The sequence below is a fragment of the Pecten maximus genome, chromosome 18 (genome assembly GCF_902652985.1).
Source record: "Pecten maximus chromosome 18, xPecMax1.1, whole genome shotgun sequence".
Lineage (NCBI taxonomy): Eukaryota > Metazoa > Mollusca > Bivalvia > Pectinida > Pectinidae > Pecten > Pecten maximus.
In genome coordinates this window covers 28,826,246-28,847,726 of record NC_047032.1, presented here as the reverse complement: position 1 = coordinate 28,847,726, position 21,481 = coordinate 28,826,246, and the positions used below count along the sequence as shown (strand labels likewise).

General features: G+C 40.1%; 1 protein-coding gene across 2 annotated transcripts in view; it reads right to left on the bottom strand.

Moving 5' to 3' along the window:
• The window catches only part of LOC117316402 (D(2) dopamine receptor A-like), a 64,060-nt gene extending 42,579 nt beyond the window's left edge, over positions 1-21,481 (bottom strand). Inside the window, exon 1 of one of the 2 annotated variants that reach the window (XM_033870950.1) lies at positions 21,229-21,481. The gene's annotated coding sequence lies outside the window, so the exon portion shown is untranslated. Of the gene's footprint in view, positions 1-4,913; positions 4,930-21,228 lie in introns of those variants that run through there. The other variant, XM_033870952.1, reaches the window with a different exon arrangement.

Sequence of the window (21,481 nt, the reverse complement as noted above, 5' to 3'; positions counted from 1 at the left end):
TAAGCCCTGACGATACTGTACCAATAAAGATAGTAACAAGTTTTGATAACGAATTAGGATGTATAGTTGTCTATGTACTTATTGTTGTAGTTTGTGTGATGGTGAAGACGATGATGATGATTAGAATCGATCTACATGTATGTTTGTGGTTATGATGTCTATGTTTTTATTGAACATACATGTCTTTAGTAATATATATATACAGCTATTGTTTCAGTAGTTTACAGATTTAATAGGCACCGGTGACTGTTTCATTTCTACAGTTTTAAATGTGACAGATAATAGTTCTGCTTGAGCGAGCGGGTAGATGAGTTGTTGACTATCGTGTGTACTAATATCGGCGACCGCCTTAGGAAATTACCTGATGTAAGTAAAACAGTACTTTTTATCACCGACAGTTTCTGTTATAAGATTCCACCGACAATTTCTTTCATGAAGTTATGAAACACTTATAATCGCGTATAATAATCGGTAGTTTGTAGTGCCGATACAAACGGAATTTCGATGTTGAAAAAATGTCGGCGTTTACAACCGATCGTTGTTGGACACAAACATGAAACTTCGAGTTATTCGATCATTTTTAGTAGGATTTTTATTGTTGGGAACAAATTTTCACTTCGTATTATCAGAGTTTTTCGAGTTTTCCGAGTTTTTTTTACTAGGATAAATAGATAATTCGGCCGGGACTGACGAAGTACTTCGAGTTAAGCGGGGTATTCGAGTTTTCCGAGTTCGAGTTAACGAAGTTCCACATATATATATATTTGAATTTCCTGTCGTAGTTGTACCGATAGAAATATATATAATATGTACAATTCGTATCCTTGTATGTAAATACATTGCGATCCAGGGATTCATATCTAATAGACGACTTCCACAATTATCATGTCAGGGTATCGGGCCGTCCATCACTGCGCCATTGAAACGTTCTTTTTTAAGAACGCAGATGTGACGCAGCAGTATAAGCTGCGGGTATTTCTGGCTAGGCGATTGGGTACCGTAGATCGTGAGTTCGAGGCCCGGTCAGGGCACGAGTCAAAAAGTTGTCTTCCTTCGCCATTTGTGTTGCTAAGTTATATATATATATAAGATACCGCTATCCGCTGTCCTTTACCCGCGAATATCGAACAAAAAAAAACTAAATATGCACTGCACTTTGAACGAGATATCAGAACTAGAAATCATGAAACAATCACAAATCGAAGTCTTTGTGTCCATACTTTGTTTGATAGATTATTCACTATCAAGATAATCAGAATGCAGGCACGCCATATTGTTGATATGGCTATCAACTAAGTAGGTATGATATGTACGAATGTTCCCCTGAGTCTACAGCCTGTCAATATGCGTGACCGACAATGGGAGCGTTAAAAATTCTATGTGTACATACGAAATGAGGCGACATTTTCAATATAAACATGCTTCTAATTGCAATAATGGATATATGGTTTTGACGACTGTTGTAAATACTGTTTTTATAAAAGTACGTTACCAGGCAAAATTTGATTTTATAAATTAAACACTTTACAAAAAGTAATCAGTACATTCTCCTTTAACTCGATAGTTTCCATGACAACTGGACATGGTCTAATCAATAAACACATCCGTCAGAGTAACCGAAAGTGTGTTATCGTCGGAAATTATATAATATTGCACATTCAGCGACAATACAACAACTGGTACAAATTCAGAATCCATGTCCAGGGACATCATGCATGAAACGCCATGCGATGTTGGAACTCTTTTGTCTACGAAGATTATATTAGTAGTATTAGTCATTGACTCTCGTTACACACCAATCGACTGAAGTAAAAGATCATTAACAACAGAAAATATCCGGAAGATGGAGATTATACAAAACCGTATAATACCATATGAATTAAACTAAGGCGAGAGTAGGATACGCTAACAGTTCAGATAACCAGATGTCCAACCATGAAGGCTATTTAACGACATTGACTCCCGGAACTTCAAATCCTATACAGAAATGATATCATATTGACGACGATCATCTGCCTGACACTCAGAACTCTCCTCTGCTGGAAACAATGTATAACCTTGTCACTCGCTTCCGGAACTAGATAGTAAGTGGCACGCGCGCCTCTTCCGTCGATTCTCTTCACTGAAGCTCTCCTGTCAATGGAGATAAGTATTGTTTCGCGGAACGATAACCAGTGCTTAAGATAGCAAAACAAACAAATGAATTTATCTGCATTTCTCGCCCGTCAAAGCCGTTATGTTATAGTAGCGAGGCGGAGATAGCGCTTCTAATCCAACTGTCCATTAAAAACCCTCCATCCTTCCTCCAATCATCATTTCACAGGGGACAAGAATATGTGAGATAAGGCGATCGTGACGTGACAATGTATAGTGCTCTGTATGACGCACCAAATAATGCGCTTTACAAGTCAACTTAGTGGTCGCCATTTAATATCTGTACGTCGTGACAGATCGGGAGGTCATTATCTATACCTATCGGGGATCATCCATCGCAAATTACCTGTCAATAATCACTTGCAATTAAGCAAAACTTTTCCTAAGTAGCATAATTGCTTTTCAGCACGAGTAAATATTTAAATGCATAAAGTTCATTGTCAGATTCCAGATAGCAATCCAAAAATACAACGAACCAAACATGGTTTGTTTGAACGGGTTTATCGTCCAACATCAAAAATGTGTGAACGATCGCAAAAAAGACACCAAAGAACCATGGTCATACGTAATCGGTTACCAAGGAGACACCAAACAACCATGGTCATACGTGATCGGTCGCCAAGGAGACATCCGCAACCATGGTCATACAATGTACGTTATCGGTCGCCAAGAAGACACCAGCAACCATGGTCATATGTGATCGGTCGCCATGAAGACACCAACATCCATGGCCATATGTGATCGGTCGCCATGAAGACACCAACATCCATGGCCATATGTGATCGGTCGCCAAGAAGACATCAGCAACCATGGTCATATGTGATCGGTCGCCATGGAGACACCAACAACCATGGTCATGCGTGATCGGTCACCAAGGAGACATCCGCAACCATGGTCATACGTGATCGGTCGCCATGGAGACACCAGCAACCATGGTCTAACGTGATCTGTCGCCAAGGAGACACCAGCAACCATGGTCGAACATGATCGGTCGCCAAGGAAACACCAGCAACGATGGTCATATGTGATTGGTCGCCAAGGAGACACCAGCAACCATGGTCATATGTGATCAGACGCCAAGGAAACACCAGCAACCATGGTCATATGTGATCGGTCGCCAAGGAGACACCAACAAGCATGGTCATATGTGATCGGACGCCAAGGAGACACCAACAAGCATGGTCATATGTGATCGGACGCCAAGGATACACCAACAAGCATGGTCATATTTGATCGGTCGCCAAGGAGACACCAACAAGCATGGTCATATGTGATCGGTCGCCAAGGAGACATCAGCAACCATGGTCATATGTGATCGGTCGCCATGGAGACACCAACATCCATGGCCATACGTGATCGGTCACCAAGGAGACATCCGCAACCATGGTCATACGTGATCGGTCGCCAAGGAGACATCCGCAACCATGGTCATATGTGATCGGTCGCCAAGGAGACACCAGCAACCATGGTCATATGTGATCGGTCGCCAAGGAGACACCAACATGCATGGTCATATGTGATCGGTCGCCAAGGAGACACCAACAAGCATGGTCATATGTGATCGGTCTTCAAGGAGACACCAACAAGCATGGTCATACTTGATCGGTCGCCAAGGAGACACCAGCAAGCATGGTCGAACGTGATCGGTCTTCAAGGAGACACCAGCAAGCATGGTCGAACGTGATCGGTCTTCAAGGAGACACCAACAAGCATGGTCATATGTGATCGGTCGCCAAGGAGACACCAACAAGCATGGTCATACTTGATCGGTCGCCAAGGAGACACCAGCAACCATGGTCGAACGTGATCGGTCGCCAAGGAGACACCAACAGGCATGGTCATATGTGATGTGCATCAAGGTGATTCTAACAGACAAACTTCAGAGCACAGAAGACAGATAGTCAGGACTTCAGAGCACAGAAGACAGATAGTCAGGACTTCAGAGCACAGAAGACAGATAGTCAGGACTTCAGAGCACAGAAGACAGATAGTCAGGACAGAAAGGATAAACAATTCAATATTGTTACAATGGGGCTGCACTTAAACAAAAGAAGTAGAGTAAAAACTTATTTTGCTGAGACGATCAACATGAAGCCGGACAAAGTGTTTTATTCTCCATAGTGACATGCGATATTCCGTGTGGGATTTATTTTTACGTTAATACGCGATGAGAGTCATTCGCGATGATCTATTCGAAAATAACACCTTTGGAATGCCGACTACGCTTATGGGTTACCGATATATAATGTAGGGGTCTTGGAGAGCCCATGACCCCTTACATTTCATCAATCGAAAATTTAAAATAATTTCTAGATCAGCGTTCGCGAAATCATGTATTCGCAAATATATGTCTTGAAAGGTAAGTTCGCGCAAATAATGTTTTCGCGAAATACAGACTTACAGTATATAAATGCTTGATTTGTTTTAGTTTAGGTGTGTATTGGAAATACAAAAAATGAATCAAACAAATACTTTTAGTTAAAGTATTCATAACATGGCATAAAAAAGATAAACAAGGGATACTATAATATTCAATGATCAGTAGCCATATTGATATACTTAGTATATATAACATAACTGTATGTTTTGAGTCCAGTTGGGAGAGAGAGTTCATTCTACTCAGAAATAAGTCGTAAGAATCTTATCTAAAACTTAACCCAATCTAAAATATGACATGAAAGAAATATTGCCTTTTAAACAATCGGGTAGCAAATGTCATTTTCAACATATTTAAAAATAGTAATCGTAGAGTGTCTTACCTTTAAGACAAAGTCAGTGTCCAACGAATAAATAAACTAATGAGGTATTCTCAGCAGAACGGGCGAGCGTATGGAAGGAAACAGCGGAAACTTCACAAACAGAGAATACAGGTTTGGAATATTTGGCACGAAGACAAGCTGATAGTGTTTTTAGAATTACTCTACACGTAAGTTTCAGTTCTACGAACGCGACGGAACTTTTCAATGTTAGCCATTGGCTTAGAAGGTAGTGGTTACGATAAATGACGTCACAGTGTGAAATTAAAAACAAGAGTTGATGATAAATCTGGGTATTAACAAGTCAGGGGTTTAGATAAAGTACGCCGTAATTACCACCACGGTGTTTAGTGTATGAGTATGTGGAAATATAAGTAAACACGAGTAAACAAAACAGAGATTCCAACTCAAACTCAATGTAATGTTTAAACTGAGACTTTTGAATAGCACGAGGTGAATTAAACCAGCATTAGGGCTTACATTATCGGTTCTAGGTAGAACAGTTATATATGTAGAGTATTACTAGTATCTTTTTATTTTCACAGTCGCCACTTTCAGTAAATCTGGGGATATGTTGTTTTTTTAAAACCTGTCGTCTTTTTATGAAAGTCTGAAATATATTTCGAAATAAAAATACATACGGAAAAAAAGCTTCTGAAATATTTCTAACCGCAGAGAAGATAACATTTTCTCTCACCCTGGACAGGGATATCTGCAGTTTTACCGGGTGAGATTTTCTTATCTCACCCTAGGGAAAAGACAAGCTACATGTGCTCTTTGAACGTGCTCTTGTTCATGATAGGGTGACGTCACTATGACCTAACCCGGAACGTTTGAATACAAAATATCAATATTATTGACAAAAGAAATTAAAATAAGCATTTTTTTGACAAGCTAATCGGAACTATATTTTGTATGAAATCAACATCGTAAGGTGTTAAGCGTCTGCTGCAGTCTTATCACAACTGTCATCCGCCGTCCACGTGCTGTTGTTTACATACGTTTGGATTTGGCTCACACTTCGATTGGAAAACAGGGTAAGAGGAAAATAATCATTCACCCCGTTTTGGGATGAGATAGGGGGATCTCAACCCTCGGAGGGAGATTGTTAAGTTCCAAACACTCGGCAAGCCTTGTGTTTGGGAATTTAACAATCTCCCTCCTCGGGTTGAGATCCTCCTATCTCATCCCAAAAAGGGGTGAATGATTCTATTAATCTTACCCTAGGAAAAAGACAAGCTATACGTGCTATTTGCACGTTCTCAACAATTGCATTTCGTCACGTCAACAAAACCATGCCGTCACGGCAACAGTGCAATGACGTCACGTCGACAATTCAACACGTCACGTCGGGGGAATCCCTGAATATCCAAACCTCGACAAGCCGCGTGTTGGATGTTAATCAATCCCCTCGGGTTGAGATTTCTTTGTGACACCCCAAGACAGGGAACGATTCTATTATTAAAATCCCACCCCGGTTAAACTGCGGATATCCCTGTCCAGGGTAAGAGAAATTTCTGTCTCACTCCCAACGAGGCGAAAGGTTCTATTTTTCTCACATACTTCACAGGGTTATCCCGCGGTTGCCAGGGAAAAGATAAATCGATATCACACTTGGGGGTAAAACAGCTGACAAGCGCTATACAGTGTATGACACGGCTTACAATAACGTAACGTCATCATTTGGCGTTGAATATAACTATGTCGTAAATGATGACGTCATTAATTTTGACGCACATTCCATAGAGCATTGCAGATTGCGACAAAAATCTTTCATAAAAACATACATTTTGCTTATAAGCATGTGAGAAAAATAATCGATCATGGGTCTGTTTTGGGAACAAGGATATCTCAACCCTCGTGTAAGAGTTTGGCTGACCAGCACTCGGCAAGCCTCGTGCTAACTGGCCAAACTCTTACACTCGGGTTGAGATATCCCTGTCCACGAAACAGACCCATGTAAGATTCTATAAATCCAAAGTATAAAGCTGCTGGACTTTCGATGAAGAGGTCTTAGAAGTAACATTTATGATATCTAACAGTTTACTATAAGGAACTAAACACCAGAGAAATGGCTAAACGACAGATGAAATTCAATTGCTTACTTCAAAATTGAATTGAAACTGTTCCGGTAATCATTTAAAGAAATTCATCTTGAAATCCAGATTGATAATTCAAATATTTCTAGATTAAAAATCATATCAAGAAGTATGAATCGGTGTACGCGGACAAGACGACGTCATAACACGATCACGATTCTGGGCTGTACACAATATTACTGAGACATGCTATAAAGCTAGGCGTACTTAATACCAAAGGAAGAGACCGCCTACAACATTCCTCTTTTTGTTCCGACGAAACATAAGCTACTCATATTTCCGTGTCTAAGTCAGAATATCGCTGAATGGTGAGATTACGGACCAACCACGCATTTAGTTTGCATCAGATTTCTAAAAATCATAAAAAAAATATGAAAAATCGCGTATAATCGCTAGATCGCTAGGTTATTCAAACCAGCTTTAATCAAAACCTCATTAGCGATATCATGCCGAAAATAACACCTGTTGGAATGCCGACTACGCTTAGTCGTTACCGATATACAATGTAGGGAGTCTTGATGACCCATGGACCCCTTACATTTCATCATTCGAAATTTTAAAATAATTTCTTGATCAGCGCTCGCGAAATCATGTATTTCGCAAATATGTATTGAAGGTAAGTTCGCGCAAAATAATGGTTTTCGCGAACTACAGACTTACATACAGTAGATAATGCTTGTTTTGTTTTAGTTTAGGTGTGTATTGGAAATACAAAAAAAGAATCAAACAAATACTTGTAGTAAAGTTATTCATAAGGCATAAAAATGATTAAACAAGGATACTATAATATTCACAGGTCAGTAGCCATATTTGATATACTTAGAATATATAACATAAACTGTATGGTTTGAGTCCAGTTGGGAGAGAGTTCAGTCTTCTCAGAAAAAGTCTTAAGAATCTTCTCTAAAAACTTACACCCAATATTAAAATATTACATCAAAGAAATATTGCCTTTTAAACAATCGAGGGTAGAAAAATGTCACTTTCACAATGTAAAAAAATAGTAATCGTTAGAGGGTCTACTTTAAGGACAAAGTTCAGTGTCCAACGACTAAATAACTAATGAGGTATTTCAGCAGAAAGGCGAGGCTTTATGGAAGGAAACAGCGGGAAACTTCACAAACAGAGAATTCCAGGTTTGGACTATTGGACGAAGACAAGCTGATAGTGTTTTAGAAGAACGTAAAGGAGTAGTTACTCTACACGTAACACGTTTCAGTGCTACGAAACGCGACGGAATTTTCAATGTAAGCCATTGGCTAGAAGGTAGTGGTTACGATAAATGACGTCACAGTTGCGAAATTTAAAAACAGAGTGATGATAAATCTGGGTATAATACGGTCAGGGGTTTAGATAAGTACGCCGTAATTACCACCACGGTTGTTAGTGTACAGTTGTGGAAATATAAGTAAAACACGAGTAAACCAAACAGGAGATTCCAACTCAAACTCAATGGTAATGTTTAAACTGAGACTTTGAATAGCACGAGGTGAATATTAATACCAGCATTAGGGCTTACATTATCGGTTCTAGGGTAGAAAGTTATGTATATGTAGAGTATTATAGTATCTTTTATTTTCACAGTCGGCCACTTTCAGTAAATCTGGGGATATGTTGTTTTTTAAAACAGTCTCGTCTTTTTATGAAAGTCCGAAAATATATATTCGAAATAAAAACTACATACGGAAAAAAGCTTCTGAAATATTTCTAACCGCAGAGAAGATAACATTTTCTCTCACCCTGGACAGGGATATCTGCAGTTTACCGGGTGAGATTTTTCTTATCTCACCCTAGGGGAAAGACAAGCTACATGTGCTCTTGAACGTGCTCTTGTTCATGATAGGGTGACGTCACTATGACCTAACCGGAAACGTTTTGAATACAAAATATCAATATTATGACAAAGAAATTAAAATAAGCATTTTTTTTTTACAAGCTAATCGGAACTATATTTTGTATGAAATCAACATCGTAAGGTGTTAAGCGTCTGCTGCAGTCTTATCACAACTGTCATCCGCCGTCCACGTGCTGTTGTTTACATACGTTTGGATTTGGCTCACACTTCGATTGGAAAACAGGGTAAGAGGAAAATAATCATTCACCCCTTTTGGGATGAGACAGGGGATCTCAACCCTCGGAGGGAGATTGTTAAGTTCCAAACACTCGGCCAGCCTCGTGTTTGACTCGGTAAGCCTCGTGTTTGGGAATTTAACAATCTCCCTCCTCGGGTTGAGATCCTCCTATCTCAACCCAAAAAGGGGTGAATGATTCTATTAATCTTACCCTAGGAAAAAGACAAGCTATACGTGCTATTTGCACGTTCTCAACAATTGCATTTCTTCACGTCAACAAAACCATGCCGTCACGGCAACAGTGCAATGACGTCACGTCGACAATTCAATCACGTCACGTCGGGGAAATTCATGAATGTCCACACCTCGGCAAGCCGCGTGTTGGATGTTAATCAATCCCCTCGGGTTGAGATTTCTTTGTGACACCCCAAGACAGGGAAAGATTCTATTATTAAAATCTCACCCCGGTTAAACTGCGGATATCCCTGTCCAGGGTAAGAGAAATTTCTGTCTCACTCCCAACGAGGCGAAAGGTTCTATTTTCCTCACATACTTCACAGGGTTATCCCGCGGTTGCCAAATCGATATCACTTGGGGGTAAAACAGCTGACAAGCGCTATATGACACTGCTTACAATAACGTAGCGTCATCATTTTACGTTGAATATAACTATGTCGTAAATGATGACGTCATTAATTTTGACGCACATTCCATAGAGCATTGCAGATTGCGACAAAAATCTTTCATAAAAACATACATTTTGCTTATAAGCATGTGAGAAAAATAATCGATCATGGGTCTGTTTTGGGAACAAGGATATCTCAACCCTTGTGTAAGAGTTTGGCTGACCAGCACTCGGCAAGCCTCCTGCTGACTGAGCCTCTGCTGAGATATCCCTGTCCACGAAACAGACCCATGTAAGATTCTATAAATCCAAAGTATAAAGCTGCTGGACTTTCGATGAAGAGGTCTTAGAAGTAACATCTATGATATCTAACAGTTACTACAAGGAACTAAACACCAGAGAAATGGCTAAACGACAGATGCAATTCAATTACTTAATTCAAAATTGAATTGAAACTGTTCCGGTAATCATTTAAAGAATTTCATCTTGAAATCCAGATTTATAATTCAAATTTTTAAGTATGAATTGGTGTACGCGGACAAGACGACGTCATAAGACGATAACGATTCTGGGCTGTACACAATATTACTGAGACATGCTATAAAGCTAGGCGTACTTAATACCAAAGGAAGAGACCGCCTACAACATTCCTCTTTTTGTTCCGACGAAACATAAGCTACTCATATTTCCGTGTCTAAGTCAGAATATCGCTGAATGGTCAGATTACGGACCAACCACGCATTTAGTTTGCATCAGATTTCTAAAAATCATAAAAAATATGAAAAATCGCGTATAATCGCTAGATCGCTAGGTTATTCAAACCAGCTTTTATCATAACCTCGTACTATTACAGCGTTTTTTCAACAGTTTATACAGGTAATATAAGTAAGTAATATAGAAAATGAAGTACTTGGAATTTTTGATGTAAAAAAATGTTCGAGCAGCCATGACCATTCGTTGCTTTCCTTTTCCACAAATATATTTTACATTTCAAAAAGGTACCATACTTCTGTACACTACCATACCTCTGTACACTACCATACCTCTGTTCACTACCCTACTCCTGTACACTACCATAGCTCTGTACACTACCATACTTCTGTACACTACCATACTTCTGTACACTACCATACTTCTGTACACTACCATACTTCTGTACACTACCGTACTTCTGTACACTACCATACTACTGTACACTACCATACTTCTGTACACTACCATACCTCTGTACACTACCATACCTCTGTACACTACCACACCTCTGTACACTACCCTACCCCTGTACACTACCATACCTCTGTACACTACCATACCTCTGTACACTACCATACCTCTGTACACTACCATACTCTGTACACTACCATACCTCTGTACACTACCATACCTCTGTACACTACCATACCTCTGTACACTACCATACCTCTGTACACTACCATACCTCTGTACACTACCATACCTCTGTACACTACCATACCTCTGTACACTACCATACCTCTGTACACTACCATAGCTCTGTACACTACCATACCTCTGTACACTACCATACCTCTGTACACTACCATACCTCTGTACACTACCATACATCTGTACACTACCATACCTCTGTACACTACCATACCTCTGTACACTACCATACTTCTGTACACTACCATACCTCTGTACACTACCATACCTCTGTACACTACCATACCTCTGTACACTACCATACTTCTGTACACTACCATACTCTGTACACTACCATACCTCTGTACACTACCATACTTCTGTACACTACCATACCTCTGTACACTACCATACCTCTGTACACTACCATACCTCTGTACACTACCATACATCTGTACACTACCATACCTCTGTACACTACCATACCTCTGTACACTACCATACCTCTGTACACTACCATACCTCTGTACACTACCATACTTCTGTACACTACCATACATCTGTACACTACCATACCTCTGTACACTACCATACCTCTGTACACTACCATACCTCTGTACACTACCATACCTCTGTACACTACCATACCTCTGTACACTACCATACCTCTGTACACTACCATACCTCTGTACACTACCATACCTCTGTACACTACCATACCTCTGTACACTACCATACCTCTGTACACTACCATACCTCTGTACACTACCATACCTCTGTACACTACCATACCTCTGTACACTACATACCTCTGTACACTACCATACCTCTGTACACTACCATACCTCTGTACACTACCATACCTCTGTACACTACCATACCTCTGTACACTACCATACCTCTGTACACTACCATACCTCTGTACACTACCATACCTCTGTACACTACCATACCTCTGTACACTACCATACCTCTGTACACTACCATACCTCTGTACACTACCATACCTCTGTACACTACCATACCTCTGTACACTACCATACTCTGTACACTACCATACCTCTGTACACTACCATACCTCTGTACACTACCATACTTCTGTACACTACCATACCTCTGTACACTACCATACCTCTGTACACTACCATACCTCTGTACACTACCATACCTCTGTACACTACCATACCTCTGTACACTACCATACCTCTGTACACTACCATACCTCTGTACACTACCATACCTCTGTACACTACCATACCTCTGTACACTACCATACCTCTGTACACTACCATACCTCTGTACACTACCATACCTCTGTACACTACCATACCTCTGTACACTACCATACCTCTGTACACTACCATACCTCTGTACACTACCATACCTCTGTACACTACCATACCTCTGTACACTACCATACTCTGTACACTACCATACCTCTGTACACTACCATACCTCTGTACACTACCATACCTCTGTACACTACCATACCTCTGTACACTACCATACCTCTGTACACTACCATACCTCTAGTACACTACCATACCTCTGTACACTACCATACCTCTGTACACTACCATACCTCTGTACACTACCATACCTCTGTACACTACCATACCTCTGTACACTACCATACCTCTGTACACTACCATAGCTCTGTACACTACCATACTTCTGTACACTACCATACCTCTGTACACTACCATACCTCTGTACACTACCATACCTCTGTACACTACCATACTTCTGTACACTACCATACCTCTGTACACTACCATACCTCTGTACACTACCATACCTCTGTACACTACCATACCTCTGTACACTACCATACCTCTGTACACTACCATACCTCTGTACACTACCATACCTCTGTACACTACCATACTTCTGTACACTACCATACTTCTGTACACTAGTCACTACCATACCTCTGTACACTACCATACCTCTGTACACTACCATACCTCTGTACACTACCATACCTCTGTACACTACCATACCTCTGTACACTACCATACCTCTGTACACTACCATACCTCTGTACACTACCATACCTCTGTACACTACCATACCTCTGTACACTACCATACCTCTGTACACTACCATACCTCTGTACACTACCATACCTCTGTACACTACCATACTCTGTACACTACCATACCTCTGTACACTACCATACCTCTGTACACTACCATACTCTGTACACTACCATACTTCTGTACACTACCATACTCTGTACACTACCATACCTCTGTACACTACCATACCTCTGTACACTACCATACCTCTGTACACTACCATACCTCTGTACACTACCATACCTCTGTACACTACCATACCTCTGTACACTACCATACCTCTGTACACTACCATACCTCTGTACACTACCATACTCTGTACACTACCATACCTCTGTACACTACCATACCTCTGTACACTACCATACCTCTGTACACTACCATACCTCTGTACACTACCAACCTCTGTACACTACCATACCTCTGTACACTACCATACCTCTGTACACTACCATACCTCTGTACACTACCATACCTCTATACACTACCATACCTTCTGTACACTACCATACCTCTGTACACTACCATACCTTCTGTACCTTTACCATAGCTCTGTACACTACCATACCTCTGTACACTACCATACCTCTGTACACTACCATACAACATCGGTACACTACCATAGCTCCTGTACACTACCATACCTTCTGTACACTACCATACCTCTGTACACTACCATACCTCTGTACACTACCATACCTCTGTACACTACCATACCTCTGTACACTACCATACTCTGTAACTACCAACTCTGTACACTACCATACCTCTGTACACTACCACTACCTTCTGTACACTACCATACCTCTGTACACTACCATACTTCTGATACACTACCATACCTCTGTACACTACCATACCTCTGTACACTACCATACCTCTGTACACTACCATACCTCTGTACACTACCATACCTCTGTACACTACCATACCTCTGTACACTACCATACTCTGTACACTACCATACCTCTGTACACTACCATACCTCTGTACACTACCATACCTCTGTACACTACCATACCTCTGTACACTACCATACCTCTGTACACTACCATACCTCTGTACACTACCAACCTCTGTACACTACCATACTCTGTACACTACCATACATCTGTACACTACCATACCTCTGTACACTACCATACCTCTGTACACTACCATACCTCTGTACACTACCATACCTCTGTACACTACCATACCTCTGTACACTACCATACCTCTGTACACTACCATACCTCTGTACACTACCATACTCTGTACACTACCATACCTCTGTACACTACCATACCTCTGTACACTACCATACCTCTGTACACTACCATACCTCTGTACACTACCATACCTCTGTACACTACCATACCTCTGTACACTACCATACCTCTGTACACTACCATACCTCTGTACACTACCATACTCTGTACACTAACATACCTCTGTACACTACCATACCTCTGTACACTACCATACCTCTGTACACTACCATACTCTGTACACTAACATACCTCTGTACACTACCATACCTCTGTACACTACCATAGCTCTGTACACTACCATACCTCTGTACACTACCATACTCTGTACACTACCATACCTCTGTACACTACCATACCTCTGTACACTACCATACCTCTGTACACTACCATACTCTGTACACTACCATACCTCTGTACACTACCATACCTCTGTACACTACCATAGCTCTGTACACTACCATACCTCTGTACACTACCATACCTCTGTACACTACCATACCTCTGTACACTACCATACCTCTGTACACTACCATACCTCTGTACACTACCATACTCTGTACACTACCATACCTCTGTACACTACCATACCTCTGTACACTACCATACCTCTGTACACTACCATACCTCTGTACACTACCATACCTCTGTACACTACCATACCTCTGTACACTACCATACCTCTGTACACTACCATACCTCTGTACACTACCATACCTCTGTACACTACCATAGCTCTGTACACTACCATACCTCTGTACACTACCATACCTCTGTACACTACCATACCTCTGTACACTACCATACCTCTGTACACTACCATACCTCTGTACACTACCATACCTCTGTACACTACCATACTTCTGTACACTACCATACCTCTGTACACTACCATACCTCTGTACACTACCATACCTCTGTACACTACCATACCTCTGTACACTACCATACCTCTGTACACTACCATACCTCTGTACACTACCATACCTCTGTACACTACCATACCTCTGTACACTACCATACCTCTGTACACTACCATACTTCTGTACACTACCATACTCTGTACACTACCATACCTCTGTACACTACCATACCTCTGTACACTACCATACCTCTGTACACTACCATACCTCTGTACACTACCATACTTCTGTACACTACCATACCTCTGTACACTACCATACCTCTGTACACTACCATACCTCTGTACACTACCATACCTCTGTACACTACCATACCTCTGTACACTACCATACCTCTGTACACTACCATACCTCTGTACACTACCATACCTCTGTACACTACCATACTCTGTACACTACCATACCTCTGTACACTACCATACCTCTGTACACTACCATACCTCTGTACACTACCATACCTCTGTACACTACCATACCTCTGTACACTACCATACCTCTGTACACTACCATACCTCTGTACACTACCATACTTCTGTACACTACCATACCTCTGTACACTACCATACCTCTGTACACTACCATACCTCTGTACACTACCATACCTCTGTACACTACCATACCTCTGTACACTACCATACCTCTGTACATTTAAATGCCTTTATTGCATTAAGATAAAAGTGCTGTATTCATATGTGGCGAATTCAGACGCAGATGTGTGGTCATGACATTCTAAAATGTATTTTTTGATGAACACGATACAAAATACTTTGGGGAGATATTAATATTTGTTTAACCGAGGAAAACACTGTAAAATGTTTCCCAATGGTTCCCAGGTGAATAAAATTGATCTGCTGCCCTCATAACCTGCAGAGTTGTGATATAAACTAGTTTTTTAGGACTGTACGGTGACGATTTAGTACAGCAAAATCGTCAGAAAATTCGGACTGGTGCCCCATTTTCAAATAAATCTTTCCATTTATCTGTTCATGCTTTGCTTCTCTCCCATCAACTTTGAGTTAGCTCTGGTATAACTTGTTATCTCAATAATCAAGACATTCATCAAAACAGTGTTCGAGATGAGCCATTTCCCGACAGCCTTGCCTGATGTGATTAACCTTGGTACTATACGTACCACTATAACCCCAGTGACACAACACACTAGTTAATCTCTACTGATCTTTCAGCCACGCTTGTTCTAAAAGAAACGAGGAAAAATTGTACAGGTTTCGATACACTACTTCTCGGCTGTTCTTTGCCTAACTTGTGTTGCACATGGATGGTCTATCACATGCACAGATAATGAGTTTACACTGATGCAAGGAGAACTCTCCGTGTGTATTTCGTATCATCATGGTTTTCTCACAAAACTCTGGCAATATACGCCCGTCTCGATTACTCCGAGACGACTGGTATTGTCTGTGGCAGTTAATCCAGCTTTGTGTACGAGATGAAGGAGAAAAACACTGTAAAAAACGTTAACTTATAATTATAGAACACTACAGGCAAGAAAACTCTTAACACGTAAGGAACAAAAGCCGCAGATGGGATTTGATTTATCTGTGTCAAAATTGTGGATGACACCAAGAAGGCGAACGAATATATTTCAGAATATTCTTTGGAGAAACATTGTCTCCGCCGTCCCGCACTCTGACGCGTGGTAACAAAAATACTTCAAAGGAAAGTCGAATGCTGTCACATGGGTACAAATTTGTAATCACGTTTCGCTAGCGCGCAATATGGCATTTGCCCGCAAAACTCTCACATTTAAATCGATCATAGATATCATATCAAGACAGTTTAATTCTGAAGCATACATGTACCTAACAAATAATATTCATTTAAGCATTGAAATGCTTTCAGTTGGAAGTTATGGGCTGGTGAATGCCAACTGGACAAAGGCAAATTTAATGAAGCGCTTCATGTTGAAATTTGCCTTTGTCCAGTTGGCATTCATCAGCCCATAACTTCCAACTGAAAGCAGTTCAATGCTTATATTTACATTTGACAACGATTTTTAAAGACCATATCCAGGAATGTTGCTTCTACGATGAATAAACAAATCATTATCGTCAAAGACGGAACAGCCTTTTCAAACAGTTATCGCCGACGTTACAATTATGACGTCACTATAATAATGTCGTCATAATAAAGAGTTGGAAGTTATGGACTCGTAACCTTCAAGTGAGATTGGTAAAGTTATAAAGTTGGGCTGCAGTGTAAATGTAAATATTGTTTGAACATTTCGGGTATTGGCAAGATAGAAATTACTCAACACATAAAATGTTATACAAAGCTCGAGAAATGTTGTCCCCTTATCTCAAGTACAGTATTACACATTTATATACGTATTTTCACTATTAATTAAGTGTGTCATAACTATTTATAAGCGAACCTTAATGTAACATGGAATGTTGCGTCATGGTCTTATGATGCATTCAAAGATAACATTTTAAAATTCAAATAACTCCAATAGTTTCCATACTGCCTACACACCCAACTCTCTCCAGCAGGATGAGGCATGGCTTTATTTCCTTCGCTAGGTATTCCTGTAACGTTCTCCATCATCCAGTCAATCAAAATTATAATAAAATTTCAACAAACTTGTTCTGCGCATACCGAAACTAAATACTCTCTGATTTGCAATGGGTAAACGTGCTATACACATTACACAGCAACTCTCATGATACAAGCACTTGTCTTCAACACTTCTGTTATAGCTAACTCCAAAAATGTGCTGTTTCGTAAATAGTAGATCTTACTGAAATCAATAAAACAATGGCAAAAAGGAGTATCGGACCAGTGGATCGGTAAGGATTAATCGAGGACACCCACCATGTAAACCTAGTCCTAATTATCACTTATCTTGAGACAAGCTACACGTGCTCCTTCCACGTTCTCAACAATTATATGACGTCGCGGCCTGTATCGCTCACCTGGTTGCATTTGACCAAATGTCAAAATATGTTCATGTTCAATTTGTTAATAGCTTTATTTGTTAATGTCTAACAACGCTATATATAGTTAAGGGGAAGGGACCTCAAATGCTTCAAAGATAAAACCCAGAAACGCAGTCAAGTCTCTACCCAAAGGATTGTTTCTACAACATGATTGTGTTTAAAGTAACCAAGTCCCCGAGGGGTGGGGAAAGACCCAATGGCCTATTTCTACAACATGATTGTCGTTATCTCATGGTGCTCAGCGATGCCATATATGGTTATGAGTTAGGAATCTCAACACTTTCAACACTACAAAAAAGTGTTTATAGCAATATGGCCAAATTGCTCACTTTTGGCCCTGCCCCTCAGCCTCCTGGGGGTCAGCTGGACCATTTGTAGCTTTTTGAATCCTGAACCCTTAGGGATGCTACCAGTCGGGTATGAATGCTATTCATCACTTATATACTACCAGAGAAGAAGTTGTTTATATCATTTTAGCCAAATTGATCCCTTTGGCCATGCCCCTCAGGCCTCTGGGGGTCAGCCCTACCATTTGTACAATTTTGAATCCCTACCCCAAGGGGATGCTACTAGACGAATATGAGCGATATCCATTGCTTAGTTTCAGCAAAAAAGTTATTTATATCAATTTAGCCAAATTGACCCCTTTTGGCCCCGCCCCTAAGACCCCCGGGGGGTCAGCCCCACCATTTGAATAATTTTGAGTCCCCACTCCACAGGGATGCTTTTGACCAAATTTGGTTATATTCTGATCAGTGGTTATGAAGAAGAAGGCAATTGTTGACGGACGGACGGACGACGGACGGACGACAGACGCCACGGTATGGCATAGGCTCACCTTGGTCCTTTGCACCAGGTGAGCTAAAAGTGACGTCACATCGGCAACATATTCACGTCAAGTCTTTACAACTCAATCACGTCACTTCAACATTTTCTTGTATCGCTGTAGTTGTAATTTTAGATACATACCAGAGTAAACCACAGGCGCTTTCATAGAAAAATATGATTTTTTATTTTTTTTATGACAGTGGTATGTGTAATCTGTTAAGCACATACCACTGTCATAAAAAAAAATATTGAAAATCACATTTTCTATACAAGCGCCTGTGGAGTAAACTGGGTAAGAGGAAATAAGTATGCACCTTCTGTGATAGGGGTGATACGGAGGGATCTCCGCTCTCCGGGTAAGATTATTCAACTTAAGGACACCCCCCCCCCCCCCCCCCCCCCCCCCCCCCCCCCCACCCACCTCCTCCTCTGCGTTGTTGATTGTTTATTACCATGTTTCACCACCAAGGAAGCGAACAATTCCATTAATCTCACCCCGGTATGCAGAAAAGCAATTAATTGGTTGGGTTACCAACACTATTATCAACAGAGTCAGTGAACGATAGATGAGTTGAAATGTGCTAAAATCTGTTACCTGTACTTCGTAATCAGGGAAAAATTACTCTCTGACCTTGTTTATATACAGGTAAACAAGCCATGCAATACCTGTTGTATACAAGTTACGGTGTACAAGAAAATAATTATAATTTGGTTTTCTTATAAAGTGCAGTGTTACTTTTACAAAGGGCTATACAAAAAAACAACAAAAAAACACAAGATACTGAATATAAAATGGCTCGCCCAATTACATATCACTATAGCAACCATATTAGCAAATTAGAGAATGTGTTTTTTTTATTTATTTTACTTCATAAACAAGACACATTTATATCTCCAGTTATTTTGATTGGTGTATATATCCAAACATAAGACACACAATTTGGTACATTTCGTGTAACGTATTAAATGAACGCTAAAAAGAGACTCTTTATAACCGTATATTTGTTGGCAACAAGCTGTGAAGGTTGTAGCGTTTTACTGGAGAACAAACTTATATATATATTTATATATACATGTAGAACCTATCTGGCGCAATTGTATGAACACTGACGAGAAAAGACGAACAGACAAGGGTTAACGTTGATGTTGACGCCGCGTAACGCTAAACATAGCGAGGAGATCCTAGACAAGCTGTTAGCTATTAATTGTCATTGGCTTTCCTTTGTGAGAACGTGAATAAACAAGCGAGATACTATACACAAAACAGCTTACTTTATTATGACTTGCTTTTTCTCCTCGGGTTTGTTTTTACAATATTTTCCAGATCACTGAGCCAGTACAACGTTTACTAAAGAGACATATTTACGTTTGACCCATTTACGTTTCGGTGTCAGGTTTTAATAGAAGCTAGGTAAGCGCAGTATAGTCCTAAATACAAAGTAGACGTATGTATTATTATTACAGAATGTACAGAACGTGAAATGTACATATATCGAGTTTTGTAATGAACTACAAAGCAGATATACAAAGCAATTGGATGTGAAGTAACCTTGTAATCTGTTTTATCAGAAGATCTATACCACATATTACATGCATTAAATATCGTTATCTATAAACCGGATGTTTTAAAACTATACAAGCTATGTCTTCATATAAATTATTTTCAAATGGGATTTCAATGGGACTTAAACAATGTTCAGCTTTCGTTTTAGGTATATGTTACATTATCACTACTAGAGAGTCTAGAAATTGAACCACCTACCCCTATTTCACTCAGTCTCCCATACAACACTGAGAATAGGTATTACCTTATGGTTAGACTATAAACAACTGTGGTCATATGTAAATTTAAAATAACACTTACATATAACTGTCAAACATCATAAGACGAATATCGTTATCTCGAACTCAAATACAAATCCAAACTTAAAGACACTGCTTAGCTCGAGGTAAAAGTCAGTTTCAACGGTAAAAATCGAAATAAAATATACTCGGTTATCTCGAATATTTATGATAACTCGAGTTTTTTTCATAACAAATCTGCCATTGAGATAAAGAGATTAACTTAATGTTGATTCATGAAATAAATTAAGTATTTACCTGGTAATGGTATCGCCGGTTACGACCTTGGGTCCTACACGTGTCCGTCAGTGTCTGTAGTTGTGGTATAACCATCCCTTCCTGGACGAAATATGACATAACAGACCATCCTTATAAAAAGTATTCGTTTCCTGTTTCATATACAAAGGTAGCTTTGCATGACAGATTGATATCAAAATACACAAACTGACGTCGTCATCCTTTCAACACTTGAACTAAACCTGACCTATTTTATGTAAACAATGGACAGACC